Source organism: Lathyrus oleraceus, chromosome 3 (genome assembly GCF_024323335.1).
Source record: "Lathyrus oleraceus cultivar Zhongwan6 chromosome 3, CAAS_Psat_ZW6_1.0, whole genome shotgun sequence".
NCBI lineage: Eukaryota > Viridiplantae > Streptophyta > Magnoliopsida > Fabales > Fabaceae > Lathyrus > Lathyrus oleraceus.
The window spans coordinates 455,750,547-455,773,473 of record NC_066581.1 but is presented as its reverse complement, the minus strand read 5'-3'; the positions used below and the strand labels follow the sequence as shown (position 1 = coordinate 455,773,473).

Here is a 22,927-nt window from a genome sequence, read left to right as displayed (position 1 = left end):
TTTAGGATCCGGTTACTAGAGCGAAAGCTTAGAACCCTTTTATGTTAAATTTCCCAACCAAGATTACTTTTCAACTAAGTAAAGAGTCTGATTTCTTAAAATAGGATTTTTTACTTTAACGCATTAAGTGCCGGTCACACGTGAAGGTGGACGATATAAATTAGAGAGTCAATTTCAGTTCTGAATACGCAAAAGCTACAGTTCCTATTTAATTACATTCTTTTCAAAGTAGAATATATTGCCCCATACAACGATCAGATTTAGAAGTAATCAAGAGTACTGTTGTTTGATCAGAGCCATATCCCGATAGTATTTGCCTGAATTTATTAAAGCTATTTATTTCACCTCTCGTTTGCTTAATTCATTTGCCTTAGATAAACACCGTAGCAATAAGAAATGATAGATTGACAATTAGGTCTCTGTGGGATCGATATCTTTTAAAACTACGTGATAGACTATACACTTGCAGTTAGTTAATCTGATAGACTCATAATCTCGTGAACAGGAGTACCATGGACGTGAGGGGTGCTAATACATTCCCCTTGCGTAATCGACTTTCGAACCCAATCTAGGTGGCAAGACCAATCCATATTCGTACTCTTGCACTCCCTTGTGCATTATTTTCTCTTGAGGGTTTTATCGACTATTTTCTCTTTCCTCTCTTTTTACAAGGAAATTAAATAGAATTTGGTGGAGACTCTTCTGTTTTCTTTCGAAAATGGTCGATCCGGTTTCGCTCTTCCGATTTTAAACCTCGGGTGCGATAATGGTGATAACTGAATCAAGGAAAGGATGGAAGAAGAAATCTTAGATACGAGGATGATATTTTCCTAAATCATAGTTGAATTTGGAGAAGATGAAGACAAAGACGAAGACACTTCAAGTAATCTCAAGTTACTCCTTTAATCTTCAATTCTTTCCTCTTCTTCTTCAACTCTTCTTTAGCCTGTAGGAATTTTAATTGGATGTGGTTGCTATGCCTTTGTTTTTGCGCGTGCTTGGGAGAGGAGTAGAAGAGGTTTCAGCTCAACTGTCTAGAGCTTCAAATGTTGAAGCTCTAACAACAATGTTGAGAGGAGCGTGTGGTGAGGGTGAGGAAATTATTCAGAGTGTGTTGAGAGATTGGATGAGAGTAAGAGAGTCTTAATGATTGCAATGATTCGTGATTCCCCTGTGAAAATGATTGATGAATGAATTTATAGAGTGATTCATGTTGTAACTGAAACGGACAACTGTTAGGGTATCAGTTAGTTCTGTTAGATTTTCATGTAGAAACTTGTTAGGTGTTAGTGCTCTGTTATGAATCTCTGTTAGGTTCAATTTGAGTTAGTTCGATTTTATTAATTGTTAGTTTTTTAGTTGGAGGATAATTGAATTAGGTTAGTCTGTTAAGTTAGTTTGGATAGTAAGTTGAATTGGTAGTTAGTTGTGATGCTAGAGTGATTGTTAGTTGAACTAAGATGTTAGAATAGTTTGAACTTACAGTTGAATTTTAAATTAGAGTTTAAGTTTGTAAACTATTAAAATCTATTAGCGAATTTATGCTAGAAATTTCCAATTCAATTGTGATTTTTATATGATTAATGAATGTTTGTACTGTTACAATGAAGTTAATATGTGAGAGAGAATTGGCTGAAATGTGAATGTAGGTTTGGTTTGATTGATGTAGCATTGCGTATGTTGAATGTGTTATGAGCTTATGTTTGTATTTTTTGTTGGATTTGAATGTTAATTACTCTGTTATGTTAGTTGGAGTTAGAGTAGTTATGAGGTGTTTTGAATTCTATAAGAAACGTGTTGAAAATTTGAATTACAGTTGGTTAGGCTTTGAATGCAGTTAGTATAGTTAGGGTGGTTCTAAAATCAGTCGTAGTTTATCTGTTAAAAGATAGATTAGTGTAATATTGTTGTGAAGGATTATTTATAGTGAGTTTGAAATTGAATTAAATGCTACTTTGAGAATTAAGTTTCTGCAGTGTAACTGGTGTGTTAAAATTCTAAGTATGCTTATTGGGAAATGCATCTTAACTGTTAAGAAAATGATATAGGGTGCCATGATTTGAATGTTTAATTGTCGGTTACAAATGGTTTGTGAAATGTCTGAATTATACATATTTGAATTTTCCAAGATGTTTGTTATAGATATGTTTATTGTTGGGTTAGTTTGATGAAAATCAGTTAGTGAATGTGAGTTAAGTGTTAGCATGAGTTAATTCATATGGAAATTGGTTTAAGTTTGAATGGCGTGCATGATGCTAACATGTTGATATTGATTCTTGCAGGGCTGGTGTGCATTGATTAATTGAGCAAGACTTGGCAAGGCTTTATAGTCATGAAGGCATGAATCAAAATTGGCATGGAACATGGAGAAGTCATGGCCCAAAAACAACATAAAAAATTATGGAAGCTTTAAACAAACATGGGATGGCTCATGAATGAAGGACAAAGTAGAATTATGGTTTAGAATAGTTAGTTGACTGTGGTCAACTATTTAACCAAAAAGTCAACAGTTGACCAAAAGTCAACTCTAGGTCAAAGTGTGTAATTTTGTGTGTGAAATGTTTGAAGATTGTATAATGAAATTGGTCTCTTTTGAAAGTAAATGTGGCTTGATTCCTAAAAAACAATGATTTCCCTCCAAAATTTGCATTTGAATATTAGAATTGAATTGAACTTTGATTGTCCGTGAAATGAATTGAATCCAAAGTTTAAACATTTAAAAATGATTGAAATATTGGTTGAAAATGGAACTTGAAATTGAATCCCTTAATCACCTAAATTAAGTGTCATGCCATGATCCAAACATAATCAACAAGAGGACTAGTGTATTGAAAAAGTCTCATAAAGAGATTAAACAATCAAATGCAATCTTCCATGGTTAACCAAGTAAACACAAAAACAAATCCAATGCCAATATGCAAACCTTATGATCCATAGATGTCAAATATCAAGAATTAGGGTTTCACGAGGATTTAACCAAAGAAACAAGATTCAACACCAATTTGTTGCATCCATAATAAAAAATTTCTAGATGAACCATGATGACCATAAGTTTGTAAATTATACTTAAATAGGAAGAAACCTTTGAATTAAATGATGTTATTTGTAACTGTACATGAATGTATTATGATGGACGATTAGGGCATGTGAATATGAAGATGTAATGAGCAATAAGCCAGAAAAAATTGAAAAAGTATGGCAAATTTTGGGGTATGATAGTAAGCAAACATATAAAGGTGTCCACTACCAATTTGTTTAATGTATGGTAAGGACACTCTAAATCTCTTAGAGAATATTTTGCAAGTTTCAACAAAGAAACAATTAAAGTATCTCATCCGAATCAGGAAATGTTCGTAGGGGCATTTCAACATGGCCTAAAAGATGGGTCGTTCAATGAATCATTAGCACAAAATTCGACATCTAGCATGGATGATGTTATTACTAGAGTGGAATGCTACATCAAAGGGGGGAAAGTAACATGGAAAAGAGATCTCGAGATGCCAAAGAAAAAGTACGAGCTAAGGAAGAAAGTTCGGGCATAAGAAGGAGTACTTTAGGACTGTACTCAGGGACCGGACAAAGATGAGGCCATCTCGACGTCCTTTTGAAAAAGAGTTCGAGTACACACCATTGAATGCCAAACAAGAGAACATCTTGAAAGAAGTATATCATCTCAAATTACTTCCCATACCAAGGGCGTCCAAAAGGGGTCCATGCTGTGATGGGAAAAGACGAGAGTGCATACCACAGACTTTGGGGACATCACACAGAGAATTACCATTAGTTAAAGAAAAAATCAAGATCTTAATTCAGAGAGGACGATTGTTGTCCTATGTTAAAGACGTCGGAGGTCAACCAGGAAAGAGAAGTCCTCCCCGAGAAGACACCAGCTCGGACAACCTAACACAGAAGAAGGGGAAGAATACGAAGGAAGTCTGCGAATCCCATCACACGTTGAACACCATTGTTGAGGGATTCACAGGAGGAGGAGAAACCGGTTCATCCAGAAAAAGGTATGTTCGGACAATGATGCATGTCAGCCAGAAGCCGCCTTCAGAAGAAGAGGAAAAATCTACCATAATCAGTTTCTCTAAAAAGGATGTTGAAGGAGCATTAGCCCATGAAAATAACCCGATGGTGATCAAAGTGAAAATCCAGGACTGGAGCATGAAAAGAGTCTTAGTAGATTTGGGGAGTTCAAAAAATGTCCTGTATTGGGATGCATTCAAAGTGGTGAATTTTGATACCACCGAACTATTACCTTTTAAAGGTACTTTGGTGGGATTCTCTGGAGAGAATGTACAGGTACTAGGACATTTTCCATTGATAATAACTTTTGGCAATGGGGACAATGTGAATAGTTTCAAGGTGAGGTATTTAAATTGTCAACATTGCATCTCCCTATAATATTATTATCGGAAGACCGTCATTCAATGCTTTGGAGGAAACACAATCCACTTTATACCACACACTGAAATATCCTCTCAAAGATGGCCGAGTTGGAGTAGTAAAGAGTGACTAGGGGTTAACAAGGAAATGTTATAAAGACAGTCTGAAACTCAAAAGGAAAGCTCAAACTAATGAACCAATGAAAAATGAACATTCAGAAGTAAACCTAGTTAATATTGATCCAGGAGAGGATCCAATAGAGGATAGTCTGACGCACGTTGTGGAGATAAAGAAGACACAGATTGGAATTCAGGCACCATAGACAATTCAGGTTGACTTTAATTTGTCTTCGAAAAAGGAAGTCGAGATCATCAAGATATTAAGAGATAATATAAACATGTTTGCATGAAACTGGTTGATGCACCCGAACTTGACCCAAACATAATTTGTCGTCATCTTGCGCTTGATTCAGTAGTTTCACCATGGCTGTTTTATCAATAGGGGTTGGGAATTCAAGGTCTATTTCCTGTGGCAACAGAATAATGGAAGATCTCAATAATGGTTGTCGGTTACTTCACTAAATGGGTGGATGCGGAAGAAGTGGCATGAATCAAAGTGGAAAGAGTACGCCGAGTCTACAGGAGAAACATAATATGTCGGTTTGGCCTTCCCAGGGTTGTTGTGTCAAACAACGACACACAATTTTCTATTTCATCAGTTATAGAGTTATGTAAATATTTGGGAGTAAAAAATCAGTTTATTTTAGTGGAACACTCACAAGAAAACGGTCAGGCAGAGGCGACAAACAATATTATTTTTTTTTAGATGAAAAATAATTTGGATGAAGCCAAAGGATTATGGGTCGGGTACCTGCATGAAATTTTGTGTTCTTATCATACTACTCCCCATTAAAATACTCGGGAAACCTCTTTCGAGATGGTTTATGAAATCAGTGCAATGATGTCGTCCGAAATTAATACTCCGACTTAGAGGCGTATTGCTTTTGATGAGAACACTAACTCGAACATTTTGGATGATTCTGCAGATTTATTGGATGAAATCAGAGAAACATCCCATATAAGGGAGTTTTCAATCGAACAAAGAATTACTAGGAGGTTTAATATCAAAATAAGGAAAATGGGATTTCATAAAGGAGACCTGGTGGTGAAGAGGGTGATTGATCCTAAGAAGAAAGGAAAGCTAGCTCCAAATTGGAAGGACCTTTCCGTATCTGACAGAGGTTGAATATTGGGGCTTACAATTTAGAAAGATTTGAAGGTGTTGAAATACCTAGGACCTGGAATTTAACTAGTCTTAAGTTTTATCTTAGCTAGACTATGCAATAAATATCATAAATAAAAATTATGGGAATGCATTCTTTTCCCTTGTAAGGGCAAGAGATTTTGATGAGGCACCCATAGTTAAAACAAATGTATTGTGTAAAGTAGGTAAAGCGGTCCTAGGACTAGTTCCTAACTGAAGTCCAAGCAACATAAAGCCTTTGGCATAATCGGCTATGGTCGGGTAATGTTTAATAAAACCTCTAGCCTAACTGAAGTCCAAGAAACTTGAAGCCTCTGGCATAATCAGTTGTGGCTAGGTAAAATTTAATAAAACCTGAGGCCTAACTGAAGTCCAAGAAACTTGAAGCCTCTAGAATAATCGGTTGCGACCGGCTAATGTTTAATAAAACCTCAAGCCTAATTTAAGTCCAAGCAACTTGAAGCCTCTTCAAAATCGGCTGCGGTCGGGCAACGTTGGTAAAACCGTTGGCCTAACTGATGTCCAGAAACCCCTGGCGAAATTGGATCTGATGATCGCTCGACTGGGTGAGTCGAGAATGGGATACAAACTGCAAGTGCACAGTTCTATCGCGTAGTTTTAAAAGATATCGATCCCACAGGGACTTATGAATCGATGTACCGTTATCTAAAGTTACTACGTAAATCTAAGGTGAAAATGTTTGATTGTTTGGGGAAAAACTAAAAACTAAACTAATATCTAGGTTGAATATCAATAAAACGGATATCGGTATGTAGTTCGTCAAAACTAGGGAATCAATTCCTTATCGGTCTCTCGGTTTTAAAATAAATCGTTTCGATTAACTTTATTGGTTAAAGGTTTTATCTCAAACTCTCGCTCTGTTGAAGAAACCATGATCTTATATTAATGTAGCTGTCACTTATAATTAAGTCAAAAATCATATTTTGAAAACAATAAAGTTGCAGAAACTCTTTTTAAGAAAATACTGACCGTTTTAAACACCCTTATCTCAAACTCTCGCTCTGTTGACTTAGGTTATACAATTAAATCTAAATGCTTAACTCTCGTCCTCACATTCAATCTTTAAAAATACTTTTTGGAAAAAAGTCAGAATTTAATTAATTCTAAAACTTGCTCTCGCCCTGAGATAGACTTAATGACTAACTTACACTGTCCAGTTAAAACCTCAAACTCTCGCTCTGTTGGTTTCAACTTCTTTATGCCTTTTACTTTTGTAAAAAATCTTGTTATTAAACCTGTAAGTTAAGACCATAAAAAGATTGATTCTAATTTTAAGTTTGAATAGACCGACTTAGTCTTGACCCCTTATTCTGCTTACTTTACATACCGATACCTAGGCAAATTAGCCAGACATGCTAAATAAATAAGAATTTATATCATGCATAAACAGACTCATTCCAGGCAGGCAATATGAATAAACAATAGGATAAAACATAAAAATTTAAATAACAGTTAAAGAACCTGAATGCGTAATACAATGGTCTTGAACACTCCACCACAAGCCGGTAGGATTTGTTCTTCGATTCTTCAATTAAACAGTAAATTAAATCAAGGAAATAAAAACTCGAATATAACGTAAGGTTAAATCCGGTATAAAGTTGCACAGTAGTTTCCGGTGTAGAAACTACTACGCGAAAAATATCTAAAAGCTAAGAACGGGGGGAAATAAATTGCAAGGGAAAAAAAAGAAAATAAAGCTTGCAAAATAAAATAAATAAAGTGAACGATGCTGGAAAGGAAGAAAAATAGGCAAAGGCGTGAAAAGTAAATTTGGCAGAGCTTCCGCAAAACTGAGCGTGCAAAAACTGTGTGTTCTTTTGGTTTGTGAGATGGCTATTTATAATAGCCTTGGTAACTGCATTCCGTTTCTCCCATTCTTCAGCGTGGCTATATCCACGGCGTGCATATAGGAGACCAACTCCTTAACGTTATTCTTCAAGTCTTTCTGAGGGCGATACTTGCGCCAAAAAGGTAGTGGAGTTGTGTGACGCTCGTCACGCTATGTGTGACGTCCGTCACAAGTCTGTTTTGCGTGACGCTCGTCACGCACCCTGTGACGTCCGTCACAGGCACAGCGTTGATGACTTGTGCGCTTTGGGCTGGGCTTTGGCATTTGGTCATTTGTTTCCTTTTTATTGCTTTTTACACCTCTTTTCTCCCCTTTTTCACTTTTGCTTCAAAATGGGTACCTGATGTAAAATAGAAAAGAAATACTGCATAATATCTGATAAAATGGGATAAATTAAAGTAAATGATAATATAATCTAATTAAATTAAGTCTTAAAATGTGATATAATTTCGTGTTATCAAACTCCCCCATACTTAAATCTTTGCTTGTCCTCAAGCAAAATTCAGTATAGAACTTGTTAAAAGTTTTAGCCTGATGGAATTTTAAAGCGCACATCAATTCGTACTAGGTTGCCAATGGATTTTTGTTTAGGAGGACTTGAGTTTAATCTTGACATCAACAACTACCTTTACAACTTAGATAACCCTACCTTATGTCAATCAGTTCAAGTGCCCTATGATAGCTATCCTGGTTCCTTTAGTCTTATTTTACCCGTTTTCATTCTAGCGAAATCACATTAAGCCCTTTATCTTTTCGCGCACATAGTGGAGTAACCGGTTAGTGATTATGATCCGCATTTAGCTAGAAGTTCTGGTACATAAGTCGGATAACTTCATTATTCAGTCCATTGCAAATTGCGGGGGATCGAACCGTAGTCCGCCCTACCAAGTTCAGTACCAGATTCCTACTGAACCAATTCATAATGGATCTTTCGTATTGTGCTTTTACATGATCTGCAACCTTTAGATTAAATGATCCGGTAAGGATCACCTAATTTGATTAGTGCATTTCTTGATATATTTATGTATCTCAGGTTACTTTGGGGATCATTCACTTATATTCATCGGCTCTCCACGTAGTTTGCTATTAAGATGGTGCTGACTTCTGTATAAACTACTTGGGGTTACCATAGAACTAAAAGTTCAAGGAGTTCGGTATAATAGGTACTTATCCCGATCTAACATATTGAGGTTCTCAGAGCGTTGTTATGGTAATGATTTTGTTTTGATTTCACTCAAATTTTATAAAGTAAGCAACCTTTATACTTATTGGGTGTGTTAAAATTTTTTGTTATGGCTCAAGAAAATTGAGGGAAATAGATAATAGAAAATTTTTCACATTCAGGACTTAACTTAAAAAATATATATATATATATATATATATTTTTTTTATAGGGAAATAACAATAAATAACAATGAAAAGGGAGAGTACATACTTGAAACAAAGATGAGAATGGAAAGAATAATGTTTCCCCCCCATACTTAAACTAAACATTGTCCTCAATGTTTTAAGGGAAAGAAATACAAGATGGAAAGGAAAAAGAAAATAACAACTAAGGTTGCCTTCCACCTCTGGTTCTTGGTCCTGGTGATCTTTGACGTATGTCTAAGCTGTCGAATCTGCTAAACAACTCAGTAAACCGCTGGTCGGTTATGGCCTTCCGAGCATCCTGTTGCTGTTGCATTTGACGCATCATCTGCATCATCTCTGTATTCTGTGCCTGCATTCCATCGATAGCATCCATAATGTCATCGTTGGTCGCAGGCCTTCGTCGTCGACGACGTTGGGAGGATGGGCCGGCTGCATTACTGGAAGGGTTTAGCGGGACTGATTGTTGTGTTGGCGGATGATCACCTTGTTCCATTTCTGCAAACTCATTTGTTTGCTGGTTTGTTTGTGAAGGCTCGGTGGTTTCAGGAGCGCTAAGATCGTAGAGGTGGCGGTTCGGGATTGTGACATCGGTTAGGGTGGTATTGGGTAGCACAACACTTGGGACTGCTTGGTTGTTCACCATAAGATAGTATCCTCCGCCTACTCTGTTTTTAATCAGGCGGCTGGAGCGACAATAGCTGATATCCATAGACAGGGGTGGTAGGGATTCTAAAGTTTGGAGTTTATCCCCTAGGTTCAGGCCAAGTGCTATGGAGGTTATTAATCCACCAATTATGAATGGTTGCCGGCCTCTAGCACATAAGGTGCGGATATGATGAAAGAGAAAAGAGGCGGCGTTTACCTTAGTATCCGATTCGAAAACGCACTGGAGGAAAAAGAGTTCTTTTGAGTTGACCTTACTGTTGTTTGGTCTTCCAAAGAGTGTGTTTTGCAGGATACGGAGAAAATAACGGATGGTGGGGTTATGGATGTGGGAGAGAAGGAGTTCTTCCCAGTTGTAGGTATTTATACCGGAAATTTTCTTAAAAGGTCGAAAACTAGAACTGTGTTCCAGTTTGAGGTTGGAGGGATTCTGGCATGCAGCAGACCTTCTGTGGGAAATTGTAGCATGGCACTCAATTGGCGTTGGGTTAGAGAGTACTCGGTGTTAAACATACGGAAGGTTGCTGTACCGGTTAGAAATTCACCTTCACCGGCGGGAGTGGTGTAGTCGTAAGAACTTAGGAATTCTAAGGTTAGGGAAGGATAGGTGGGTTGGTTATGGGTGCAAAGGAAGGTTAAATCGGCTCTACGGAGCATCCACTCGATACCTTGGAGTAAGCCCAATTGTTGTAAACAAGTTAAATCGGGGTACCTGGTGGAAGCGACGCCTCGCTGTTGGAAGCGCTCGAATTGCTCCTGCTGATAGTTGTCATCTCCGGATCGGAAGATGATATCTCCGAAATTTTGATTTCCCGCCATTGTGATGAATTTTTGAATGAGTGATTTGGAAAGAAAAAAGAAATGTATTTGATATGAGAGAATTGTTTTGTGGTGAATGAAGGAAGTTTTGGAGGGTATTTATAGGAGAAGGATTGGAAGGTAGAAAGGAAAAGTGGTTGAAAAGTAATTAAGTGTGGTAAATGAAAAATGAATGGGGAATGTAAAAAGGTAGGGGTGTAACGTTCGTCTCCAACGGCTCCCTAACGTTCACATGTCTGAGAGGCGTTACGCTCGTCACAAGGCTGTGACGCTCGTAACAGGCACTAAGTGTGCCGTCCGTTATGGGTGGTGTGACGCTCGTCACACTTCCTTTTTGGAAAGGCTTAGTAGCGCTTCACAGAATCACTTTGGTAGCGTATTTTAATGTTTTATTTAGCTTATGGTTATATTAAGTCTGCAATTTTAATGCACTGGGCATGTTACTTGCTTTGTATAATAATAATAAGTAACAACAGTAGAACGTAACAGGCATTTGCATAATAAAATTAACTAAACAGCTTCAATAAAAAGGAGATCATAATGTATTACAGGAAGGGAAAATAATGAAATGAAATAGAAATAATCATGAATTCAAACAACATTAATGAAAAAAATCTAGCCTAAAACTAAATAACTTAGAAAGGAAAAAATACTTAAATTCCATCTATCTTCGGATCTCTGGCCGGAGGAGTAAAAGAGTTAACATGATGCCGTAACATACGTAACTGACTTGCCGTGCTGCTCATGTGTTCTAGGACTGCAAGTCTCAAGCTGTGGAAATCTTCCCTGAGGGCGTTTTGTTCTGACATCAAAGCTTCAATGACGGTTTTAATATCTGTTCCTGGCATATGATGTCGGAGATCAGGCATGGCTGATTCTTCGGTCAGGACAGGCTGAGGAGGAGGATCAATATCATGGTAGCCGGATGGAGTCTGAGGGTCAGATTCAGCAAGAGAGATATGGTCAACATAGTGCTCATAGTCATCACAAATCTCATAATCCTGGATGGATTCAGTGGATCCATCAGGAGTTGGGGTTTCATTCAGGTTATAGAGCCAGTTCCTTTGGTTATGAACACTAGTCCTAGGATCGGGCAGGGTGAATAGGCAGAGAACCTGGTTATCAATAACAAGCTCAAACTCATCAGACCCTATGTTTGCTATAAACATAGTGTTGAAGAGGAAAGGTATACTCATAGTGGTAATGCCACAAAAAGGGTTCAGGTCAAGCATAGGCTGACGTAATCCAATAGCATTACCTATCATAGTTATCAGGCCGCCTATTCTAATGGGTGCTCTCTCATCATGGATAAGGTGGTCCAAATTAGCTAACATAAAAGTAGCACCGTTTACTGGACGGTTCTGGGAAGCACAAAATATGATGAAGAGTTCATCACGTGAAACTGAAGTACTATTTGGCTTCTTCCCAAATAAAGTGTGGGTCAGGATCTTATGGAAATAGCGAAAAGCCGGGTTATGTATGTTTCCAGAGAGAAACTCATGTTCTTCGGGCTCATCATTTCCAGTCAGCTTACCCCAAAAGTGTTCAAGCTCTCTATATTCAAAAAGTTCTTCCTGGCTTATAGTGAATGTATCAAAGGAGGTAGGAAAACCCAAAAGGTTGGTGAAGTCTCTAATATTAAATTGGTACTCCATATTGAACATTCTGAACTGGATAAAACCTCTGGTAATTCCTTTTCCATGGCTAGGTAGATAGATTAATGAACTAAGGAATTCTAGTGTGAGCCTCCGGTAGGTGGTGAAAGGTCTCAGGATAGGGGAGGTCTCCCATCCTATCTGATTCAGCAAAAACAGGACACTCTGTCTCAGTCCAAGGGCAGTCATAGCCCAATCATCAGCATATAAACTAGGTAGCATCTCTCTAGTGGCTAGTTCTTCAAACCTTCGTTTCTGAGCCATTCCTCTGAACTTGATACCCATACGGTCAAAATGTCCCATCTGGTTAGTGTTAACTAGAGAAAAGAAAACATGAGTTTAAGTCAGGATTTGGCCAAATGCCGAAAGAAGAAAAGAATTATTATTATTATATATAGATATATTTTTTTCTTTTTGAATAAATCAATAATGAATACTAAATAGAAATTAAAAGAATAATTAAGAGAAAAATAGAGAAATGATAATAATAATAGAATAATAAAATAGCAGATTAATTTGTGGGTTGTCTCCCACTAAGCGCTTTGTTTAAATGTCGCAAGCTCGACAAAGAAATTGTTAAATATTGTCTATGAGTCCTGGGGGCGTTTCGTCTAAGTGTAGAATTTGCGAATCCTCGTTGGTTTCCGCATAGTGATAATGTTTCAGACGTTGCCCGTTTACGGTGAACGGTTCTGTAGATTGTCCTTTTATTTCTACCGCTCCACTGGGAAAGATTTTAGTGATATGGAAAGGTCCTGACCATCTGGATCGTAGTTTTCCCGGGAATAATTTTAGTCTGGAGTTAAATAAGAGTACTGCGTCGCCTTGCTTGAAGATTTTCCTTGATATACGCTTATCATGCCATTGTTTTGTTCTTTCTTTATAGATTTTGGCATTTTCATAGGCGTCTCTTCTGAGTTCCTCTAATTCGTTTATGTCAAGGATTCTCTTTTCACCGGCGGCTTTATAATTCAAATTTAAATTTCTAATAGCCCAATAGGCTTTGTGTTCTAATTCTACCGGGAGGTGACAGGATTTTCCATAAATGAGCTTAAATGGGGTCGTCCCTATGGGAGTTTTATAAGCAGTTCGGTATGCCCATAAAGCTTCTGGTAATTTCAATGACCAATCTTTCCTTGAAGTGGCGACCGTTTTTTCTAGTATTTGCTTGATTTCTCTGTTAGATACTTCCACTTGTCCACTGGTTTGAGGGTGGTAAGGTGTTGCTATCCTATGTCTCGCTCCATATTTAAGTAGTAGTTTTTCGAGTACCTTGGATATAAAGTGCGATCCACCATCACTGACTACTATCCTTGGGATGCCAAATCTCGGAAATATTATATTTTTAAAGAGTCTAGTTACTACTCGGGTGTCATTAGTTGGGGAAGCTATAGCTTCGATCCACTTTGATACGTAGTCAACCGCCACGAGTATGTATTTGTTTCCGAAGGAGGATGGAAATGGTCCCATGAAGTCTATTCCCCACACGTCAAAAATCTCTACTTCCAAAATACCTTTTTGTGGCATCTCGTCACGTCTAGATATGTTTCCCGTGCGTTGACATCTGTCACACTCCTTAATAGCCGCATGTACGTCCTTCCATATAGTTGGCCAATAAAAGCCAGCTTGTAGGATTTTAGCGCAGGTCTTGGATGTACTTGTGTGTCCACCATAAGGCGCAGAGTGACAGTGTTGGATTATATTTTCTACCTCTTCTTCGGGTACACATCGACGGAAAATACCATCGGGACCTCTTTTGAAAAGTAAGGGATCATCCCAGTAATAGTGTTTTATGTCGTGGAAGAATCTTTTCTTCTGCTGGTAAGATAAAGTAGATGGAACTATTCCGGCAGCTAAATAATTGACTAGATCAGCGTACCATGGTATGACAGATATAGCTAAGGTGGTTTCTACTTGCATGTCGGAGTTGTTCTCTTCCAAAGTAGCTATGAGTTTGTCATACGAGAAATCATCATTAATGGATGTTCTTTCTGGTTCAAGGTTCTCAAGTCTAGAGAGGTGGTCTGCTACTACGTTCTCAGTTCCTTTCTTGTCCTTGATTTCTAAGTCGAATTCTTGTAGTAACAAGATCCATCTTAGGAGTCTAGGTTTAGCATCCTTTTTTGTTAGAAGGTACCTGATAGCAGCGTGATCAGTGTAAACTATTATTTTGGCTCCTACCAAGTAAGAACGAAATTTATCTAGCGCAAATACCACTGCTAGGAGTTCTTTCTCGGTTGTGGCATAATTCATCTGTGCTTCATCCAGGGTTCTGCTTGCGTAATATATAACATGGAGCTTTTTATCCTTTCTTTGTCCTAAAACAGCACCTACAGCATAATCACTGGCATCGCACATTATTTCGAATGGTTCATTCCAGTCTGGTGTCTGCATTATGGGTGCGGAGATCAATGCTTGTTTAAGAGTTTGAAATGCTTTTAAACAGTTGTCGTCGAATATGAATTCAGCATCTTTCATTAATAGTCCGGTTAAGGGTTTAGTTATCTTAGAGAAGTCTTTGATGAATCGTCGGTAAAAACCGGCGTGTCCTAAAAAGCTTCGTACTTCTCTCACGGTTCTTGGGGGTTGAAGATTTTCGATTACCTCTATTTTGGCTTTGTCTACATCAATTCCTCTGTTCGAGATGATGTGTCCTAAAACAATGCCTTCTTGTACCATAAAATGGCACTTTTCCCAATTAAGTACTAAGTTTACTTTTACACATCGTTCAAGAACTCTTTCCAGGTTTTCAAGGCATTCTTCGAAACTTTGTCCGTATACAGAAAAGTCATCCATGAATACTTCCATGATGTTTTCGAGAAAGTCGGCGAAAATCGCCATCATGCATCTTTGAAAAGTTGCAGGGGCATTGCACAGACCAAACGGCATTCGTCTATACGCGAAGGTACCAAAAGGGCATGTGAATGTTGTCTTTTCTTGGTCATCAGGGTGAATTGGTATTTGAAAGAAGCCTGAATAACCGTCTAAATAACAGAAATGTGAATGTTTAGCTAATCGTTCTAACATTTGGTCAATGAATGGTAAAGGGAAATGATCTTTTCGGGTTGCTTTGTTTAGTTTCCTATAATCAATGCACATTCTCCATCCCGATTCGATTCGTTTAGTTATAGTTTCTCCTTTTTCGTTTTCAATAACGGTTATGCCTCCTTTCTTTGGTACAACGTGTACAGGACTAACCCATTTGCTATCAGATATAGGATATATAATACCTGCTTCTAATAACTTGGTTATTTCTTTCTTTACTACCTCACTTAGGATCGGATTTAGTCTTCTCTGGTGTTCCCTAGAGGTTTTACCGTCTTCTTCTAACATGATGCGGTGCATACAAATAGAAGGGCTTATTCCTTTAAGATCGGTTATGTGGTATCCTAGTGCGGTTGGATATTTTCTTAAGACATGTAGGAGTTTTTCTGTTTCGAGTCTTCCTAGATCTGCATTGACTATTACAGGTCGTTCAAGTTCTAAGTCTAGGAATTCATATCTCAGATTTTTGGGAAGTGTTTTCAAATCAGGGGTTGGTTTGTTAAGACACTGCGTAGGATCTGGTGTTATTGCTAAGCATTGTTTAGATTTGTCTTCTAAAAGATAGTCTGATGATTTGTCTTCTCCTGACTCTGCTTCTTTTATGCATTCATCGATGATATCCATGAAGTAACATGTATCTTCTATTGCAGGTGCTTTCAAGAATTGGGAAAGAATGAATTCAATTTTCTCTTCACCTACTTCGAAGGTGAGTCTTCCTCGTTTTACGTCTATGATTGCACCGGCAGTTGCTAAGAATGGTCTTCCTAGTATAATAGGTGTAGTATCATCTTCTCTAATGTCCATAATTGTGAAGTCAGTGGGAATGTAAAACTGACCTATGCGTACGGGAACGTTTTCAAGGATTCCTACAGGATATTTGATGGAACGATCCGCTAGTTGTACAGACATCTTGGTCGGTCTTAATTCTCCCATTTCCAGTCTCTTACATATGGATAAAGGCATAACGCTAATTCCGGCTCCTAAATCGCATAAGGCTTTGTCGATGACAAATTTTCCTATGTGACAGGGTATAGAGAAGCTACCTGGATCCTTGAGTTTAGGAGGCATGTTTTGGATTATAGCGCTACATTCGGCAGGGAGTGTAACAGTTTCGCTATCCTCAAGTTTCCTTTTATTAGAAAGAATTTCTTTTAAGAATTTAGCATATGAGGGCATCTGCGTAATAGCTTCGGTAAATGGAATTGTAACGTTTAATTGTTTAAGGAGATCGACAAATTTTCTAAATTGGCCTACATCTTTGGTTTTAACAAGCCTTTGAGGGTAAGGTATAGGTGGTTTGTAAGGTGGTGGAGGTACATAAGGTTCCTTCTTTTCTAGGGTATCCTTATTACTCTCTTCCTTTTCCTTAGGTTCACTTTCCTCATTAGATTTCTTAGGGTTTTGGTTTTCTATCCTTGGATCAGACGGTCCTTCCACTTCCGTTCCACTTCTTAATATAATTGCATGAGCTTGGCTTCTCGGATTAGGTTGGGGCTGTCCAGGGAATGTACCAGTTGGTGCAGCAGTAGGTGCTTGTTGTTGAGCTACTTGAGATATTTGTGTTTCCAGCATTTTGTTATGGGTAGCCAAGGCATCTACTTTGCTTGCGAGTTGTTTAAGTTGTTCGCCAGTGTGTATGTTCTGGTTTAAGAAATCTTTATTGGTTTGTTGTTGGGAAGCTATAAAGTTTTCCATCATGATTTCCAAGTTGGATTTTCTAGGGGTATTATTGTTAGGATTTGGTTTCTGATATCCCGGAGGTATAGATGGGGTTTGATTCGGAGACTGTCCGGGTGCGTATAAAGCATTATTACTCTTATATGAAAAGTTTGGATGGTTCTTCCAATTTGGGTTATAGGTATTCGAATAGGGGCTTCCTTGAGCATAGTTTACCTGCTCTGTTTGGATTCCAGTCAAGAGTTGACATTCCGCAGGAGTGTGGCCTTGGATTCCACAGACCTCGCAATTCTGAGTTATAGCAACCACGGCGGTTGGTGGTGATACGTTTAAACTTTCAATTTTCTGGACCAAAGCGTCCACTTTTGCATTAACGTGATCAAGGTTACTTATCTCGTACATGCCAGTTTTCGGTTGAGGTTTTTCCACTGTTGTTCGTTCGGTTCCCCACTGATAGTGGTTTTGGGCCATGCTCTCGATAAGCTGGTAAGCATCAGCATAAGGTTTGTTCATTAGTGCACCACCTGCAGCGGCGTCTATTGTTAACCTTGTATTGTATAAGAGACCATTATAAAATGTGTGAATTACTAACCAGTCTTCCAAACCATGGTGTGGGCAAAGTCTCATCATGTCTTTGTATCTTTCCCATGCTTCGAAAAGAGACTCGTTGTCTTTCTGTTTAAATCCGTTTATCTGGGCTCTTAACATAGCTGTTTTGCTTGGCGGAAAATATCGGGCAAGAAAAACTTTCTTCAACTCGTTCCATGTGGTGACTGAGTTGGAAGGGAGAGATTGAAGCCATCTTCTAGCGCTATCTCTTAATGAGAAAGGAAAAAGACGAAGTCGAATTGCCTCTGAAGTGACACCATTAGCTTTAACAGTATCAGCATATTGAACAAATACGGATAAATGAAGGTTTGGATCTTCGGTAAGATTTCCAGAGAATTGGTTCTGTTGCACAGCCTGCAACAGCGAAGGTTTAAGTTCAAAGTTGTTTGCTTCGATTGCGGGCGGAGCAATACTTGAATGCGGTTCATCTTGCGATGGAGCGGCGTAATCTCTAAGAGCACGAGCTGGTTCTGCCATCTCGGTTAAAGAAGGAAAAATGTTTTTGATATCAGGAAGGTTTATAGGAGGGAGATTGTTTTCAGCACGATATTCCCGAATTCGTCGTAAGACTCGGAGATATAGTTCGATATCGTTGATTCGTAAATAGAGCGGTTCGCCTTGAGAGCGAGTGCGTGGCATACAAATCAACGAAAGAAAGAATAGAAGGAAAAAAAGAAACCTTAGTCTCTACAGCGTAACGGAAGAGTTACGATATCGATTAAATAAAAGTCCCCGGCAACGGCGCCAAAAACTTGATCGCTCGACTGGGTGAGTCGAGAATGGGATACAAACTGCAAGTGCACAGTTCTATCGCGTAGTTTTAAAAGATATCGATCCCACAGGGACTTATGAATCGATGTACCGTTATCTAAAGTTACTACGTAAATCTAAGGTGAAAATGTTTGATTGTTTGGGGAAAAACTAAAAACTAAACTAATATCTAGGTTGAATATCAATAAAACGGATATCGGTATGTAGTTCGTCAAAACTAGGGAATCAATTCCTTATCGGTCTCTCGGTTTTAAAATAAATCGTTTCGATTAACTTTATTGGTTAAAGGTTTTATCTCAAACTCTCGCTCTGTTGAAGAAACCATGATCTTATATTAATGTAGCTGTCACTTATAATTAAGTCAAAAATCATATTTTGAAAACAATAAAGTTGCAGAAACTCTTTTTAAGAAAATACTGACCGTTTTAAACACCCTTATCTCAAACTCTCGCTCTGTTGACTTAGGTTATACAATTAAATCTAAATGCTTAACTCTCGTCCTCACATTCAATCTTTAAAAATACTTTTTGGAAAAAAGTCAGAATTTAATTAATTCTAAAACTTGCTCTCGCCCTGAGATAGACTTAATGACTAACTTACACTGTCCAGTTAAAACCTCAAACTCTCGCTCTGTTGGTTTCAACTTCTTTATGCCTTTTACTTTTGTAAAAAATCTTGTTATTAAACCTGTAAGTTAAGACCATAAAAAGATTGATTCTAATTTTAAGTTTGAATAGACCGACTTAGTCTTGACCCCTTATTCTGCTTACTTTACATACCGATACCTAGGCAAATTAGCCAGACATGCTAAATAAATAAGAATTTATATCATGCATAAACAGACTCATTCCAGGCAGGCAATATGAATAAACAATAGGATAAAACATAAAAATTTAAATAACAGTTAAAGAACCTGAATGCGTAATACAATGGTCTTGAACACTCCACCACAAGCCGGTAGGATTTGTTCTTCGATTCTTCAATTAAACAGTAAATTAAATCAAGGAAATAAAAACTCGAATATAACGTAAGGTTAAATCCGGTATAAAGTTGCACAGTAGTTTCCGGTGTAGAAACTACTACGCGAAAAATATCTAAAAGCTAAGAACGGGGGGAAATAAATTGCAAGGGAAAAAAAAGAAAATAAAGCTTGCAAAATAAAATAAATAAAGTGAACGATGCTGGAAAGGAAGAAAAATAGGCAAAGGCGTGAAAAGTAAATTTGGCAGAGCTTCCGCAAAACTGAGCGTGCAAAAACTGTGTGTTCTTTTGGTTTGTGAGATGGCTATTTATAATAGCCTTGGTAACTGCATTCCGTTTCTCCCATTCTTCAGCGTGGCTATATCCACGGCGTGCATATAGGAGACCAACTCCTTAACGTTATTCTTCAAGTCTTTCTGAGGGCGATACTTGCGCCAAAAAGGTAGTGGAGTTGTGTGACGCTCGTCACGCTATGTGTGACGTCCGTCACAAGTCTGTTTTGCGTGACGCTCGTCACGCACCCTGTGACGTCCGTCACAGGCACAGCGTTGATGACTTGTGCGCTTTGGGCTGGGCTTTGGCATTTGGTCATTTGTTTCCTTTTTATTGCTTTTTACACCTCTTTTCTCCCCTTTTTCACTTTTGCTTCAAAATGGGTACCTGATGTAAAATAGAAAAGAAATACTGCATAATATCTGATAAAATGGGATAAATTAAAGTAAATGATAATATAATCTAATTAAATTAAGTCTTAAAATGTGATATAATTTCGTGTTATCATCTGACTAAACTATAAAGAAGAACCCTTGGTCGGAAAATGCTTATCTTGACTGGGGTCTTAGATTTCTTAATTAAACAAAGTTCTATAAATGTTTCGAACTACATTATCCACGTAACCTTGCCTCGTTGAGATACACGGGCCCGTTATATTTAAAGTTTTGTTTTTAGAACTTGGGGCTTCTATAAGGAAACACTTCAAAAAACAAATTATACAAATAAAAGTTATAAAAAGGAGACGACCAATAGCACGAAACCTGACACGAGATTTTCGTAGATGTTACGGATCACAGCAGGATCTACGTACAAAACAGAAAGGAAAAATGGATAACATCCTGAGAAACATTAAAAACTTCACCCTAAGGGATGACTAACAAAAACGGGAATAGAAACGAGATTATTCATTCTTATCCTTACTAGCGACTTCGAGGTTAGTGTCATCAGCACAATCATCCCGGGTTAGGTCATCAGCGGGGGAAGGCTCGGTTTCTTCCATATCCATGAGGTGGCTATCCACCACAACTTTGAAAAAATCTATCTTGGACAAATCAAGCCCAGAGTGGAGGCACAAGACTTGAGCCTTTTCCCTGTCAAAAGCATCATCACATGCAACAAGAATGTCAATTTGAGCCTTCTACAAGGCTTTCTACAGTTGGTCATTCAATTCCCGAGTTGATTTTATCTCCTCGAATTGTTTGGTGACAGTGGACTGAAATTCTCTATTCTTAGCCTCTGAGTTTTCCCTTTTTGTATTCTCTCCTAAAAAATGTCCCTCTAGGTCAGATATCTTATTCGTCTGTGCCTTCTGTTCTTCCTTCAGCCAACTAATCTAGTGGTTGAGCTTGATCTCATTCTTCTCATAATCGTCACCGAATTCAAACAAACCTCGGATCAAGACAACACATCTCATCAGATAAGAATTGATGTTTTGGGTCATTTTTTGCTGACCTATTGTCTTCACATTGTTCATGTCTTTCATGGCATTCAGATGGTCGTAGAGGAATTTCAATTCGTCAAAGGTGTTACCCCATAATTTAAACTCATTGGATGGTTTGATTTGGTCGCTTCCACCAACCTCGTGCATTAAAGAGGAGATTTCCTAATCGGATCTGTAAATCTCATAACTCATCAATGTTTTCATCTTCTTTGGGAACTGGGGCACGAGTCCACTAGAGGTGGGATGGTTGAAACTGGGGGCTTAGAAACGCTTGGGGCTATCTTACTTGGTTCTACATTTCTCTTCTTTAATGTTCGGGTTTCTAAACCGGATACGTCCGATTTAGACGTGAATTGGCCGACTCTTCTTCTCGTCGCTCGAGCTCCTAGCATCATCATTTTCTACTCTTTAACAGACAAGTCAATCACTTTTTCTGCAAAAAGGGCAGGAAAAGAGTTAGGAAAATAAAACAAAGTGCAACGAATAATGCAAAATAAAAATAGATGAATATCATCAAAAAAATGAAGGACTTGTTCCTTGGGTAAAGGCAATAGATCCTAAACCTTCATCATGCGAAAGGAATCTAATATGGCTAAAGACTTGATTTCTAGAGCATTTAGCTTATCAAAATCAAATATGGATACCGAAAGTGGGTTTCCAGTCTAATAGATAGGAAAGCGGTGGGACCCATCTAATGCGTATGACACTTGAGGACATATCGGGCCACATTTAACTCAGAGAAACCAGTCTTTAAAGTCTTTATAATTGGTAGTGTAAACTTGAAGAAAACTCTTGCCGGAAAGACCACTAATTGTGACCTAACCACCCTTTTCAACACCCTTGATTTCAATAAAAAATAAGAGAAAAACAAGCCTATGATGGGCTCTATGTTTACGGCCTCACAGGCTATTTCGAAAGCCTTGATAAACCCTCTGTTGTTGGGGCGGAGTTGGGAAGGGGCAGTGTTTAAGGTTCTTAACAGGTCGGATTCAAAATTTATAAAAGGTAAATGGATTTTAAAATCCTCCAATACACCAACATAGAAGTGGAAATACTCATCTTTGACTCCTTTAGGACGAACTCTACAAACATGTTCCCCTGGGATGAATGATTCTAATATAACATCATCCTCATTTCAGGTAGAGGAGATGTTCTTCAAAGATTGAAGCTTAGTGATCTCTACTTCATCAATGGAACTATGATCATAGCTCATCACCTCTGGGTCAAAGGAGTTGGTAATCTCCATCAAGTCTTCTACTGATGAACCTGATGAAGAAGATTTTGAATCAGTATCTCTTAAAGAGACATCATTATTATCATAAAAATCCTTTAGAATACAATCAAATTCAGCTTGACCTCAGGCATCCTTACATTCTATCATGTGTAACTCCCACAGATTTTTCTTTTCTTGGATAATTAGGGTTTTAAATGCATTTTCATCATCATCACATTCATGTACAAAGAGATAAAAGAAAAAGTACCTGAGATTGAAGAACAATTAGAAGTTGAGAAATCGTCTTGAAAGAGTAATAAATTACTTAAGTGGAAGATTAGCAAGAAGAAGAAGAGGTAACTTTAATAAAGGAAGTCCATTTTTATGACTTTCAAATGTGAGACGTTTGAGATTTTTGAAGAAAATCAATTCCCCAAAAAAATCATCATTACGGAAGAAAGAGAAAATATAGCAAAGATGTGTCCCTGTGTTTGCCATAATTACCCACGTCACTAGGTCAAGTCTATAAAACAGCCAACATTATGTTAGGTCCGGGTTGCACCTCGACAATATAAGGGACAAAAAATGTCCCGGGCTTCTTTTTGTCCAAACATTTCTCTCTTTCAGATTTCATGCTCGGGGGACTTATGTACATCCCAAAAATTTATGTTGACTGGTCGATATGTAAGATCGAAAGAAGTTAGTGATGAAGTATGAAAGGTTCGAATGGAAGCCGGTTATTAGTCAAAGATAGAACACATATTTTCTTAGGGGATTCAAGATATAACCCGACCTAAGAATGCATCAGATTTCCAGGTTTAGGGTCCTAAAGGGCCGAGGTGTTAAGTCTCGCACCATGAGGGTATTGAACTCGAATAAGCTAGGAT

The 22,927-nt window shown here is 38.0% G+C and overlaps 1 pseudogene; it reads left to right on the top strand.

The window, feature by feature from the left end:
- Positions 1-17,353: 17,353 nt before the first annotated feature.
- LOC127133863 (uncharacterized) lies at positions 17,354-17,453 on the top strand (annotated as a pseudogene).
- The last annotated feature ends 5,474 nt before the right edge of the window (positions 17,454-22,927 follow it).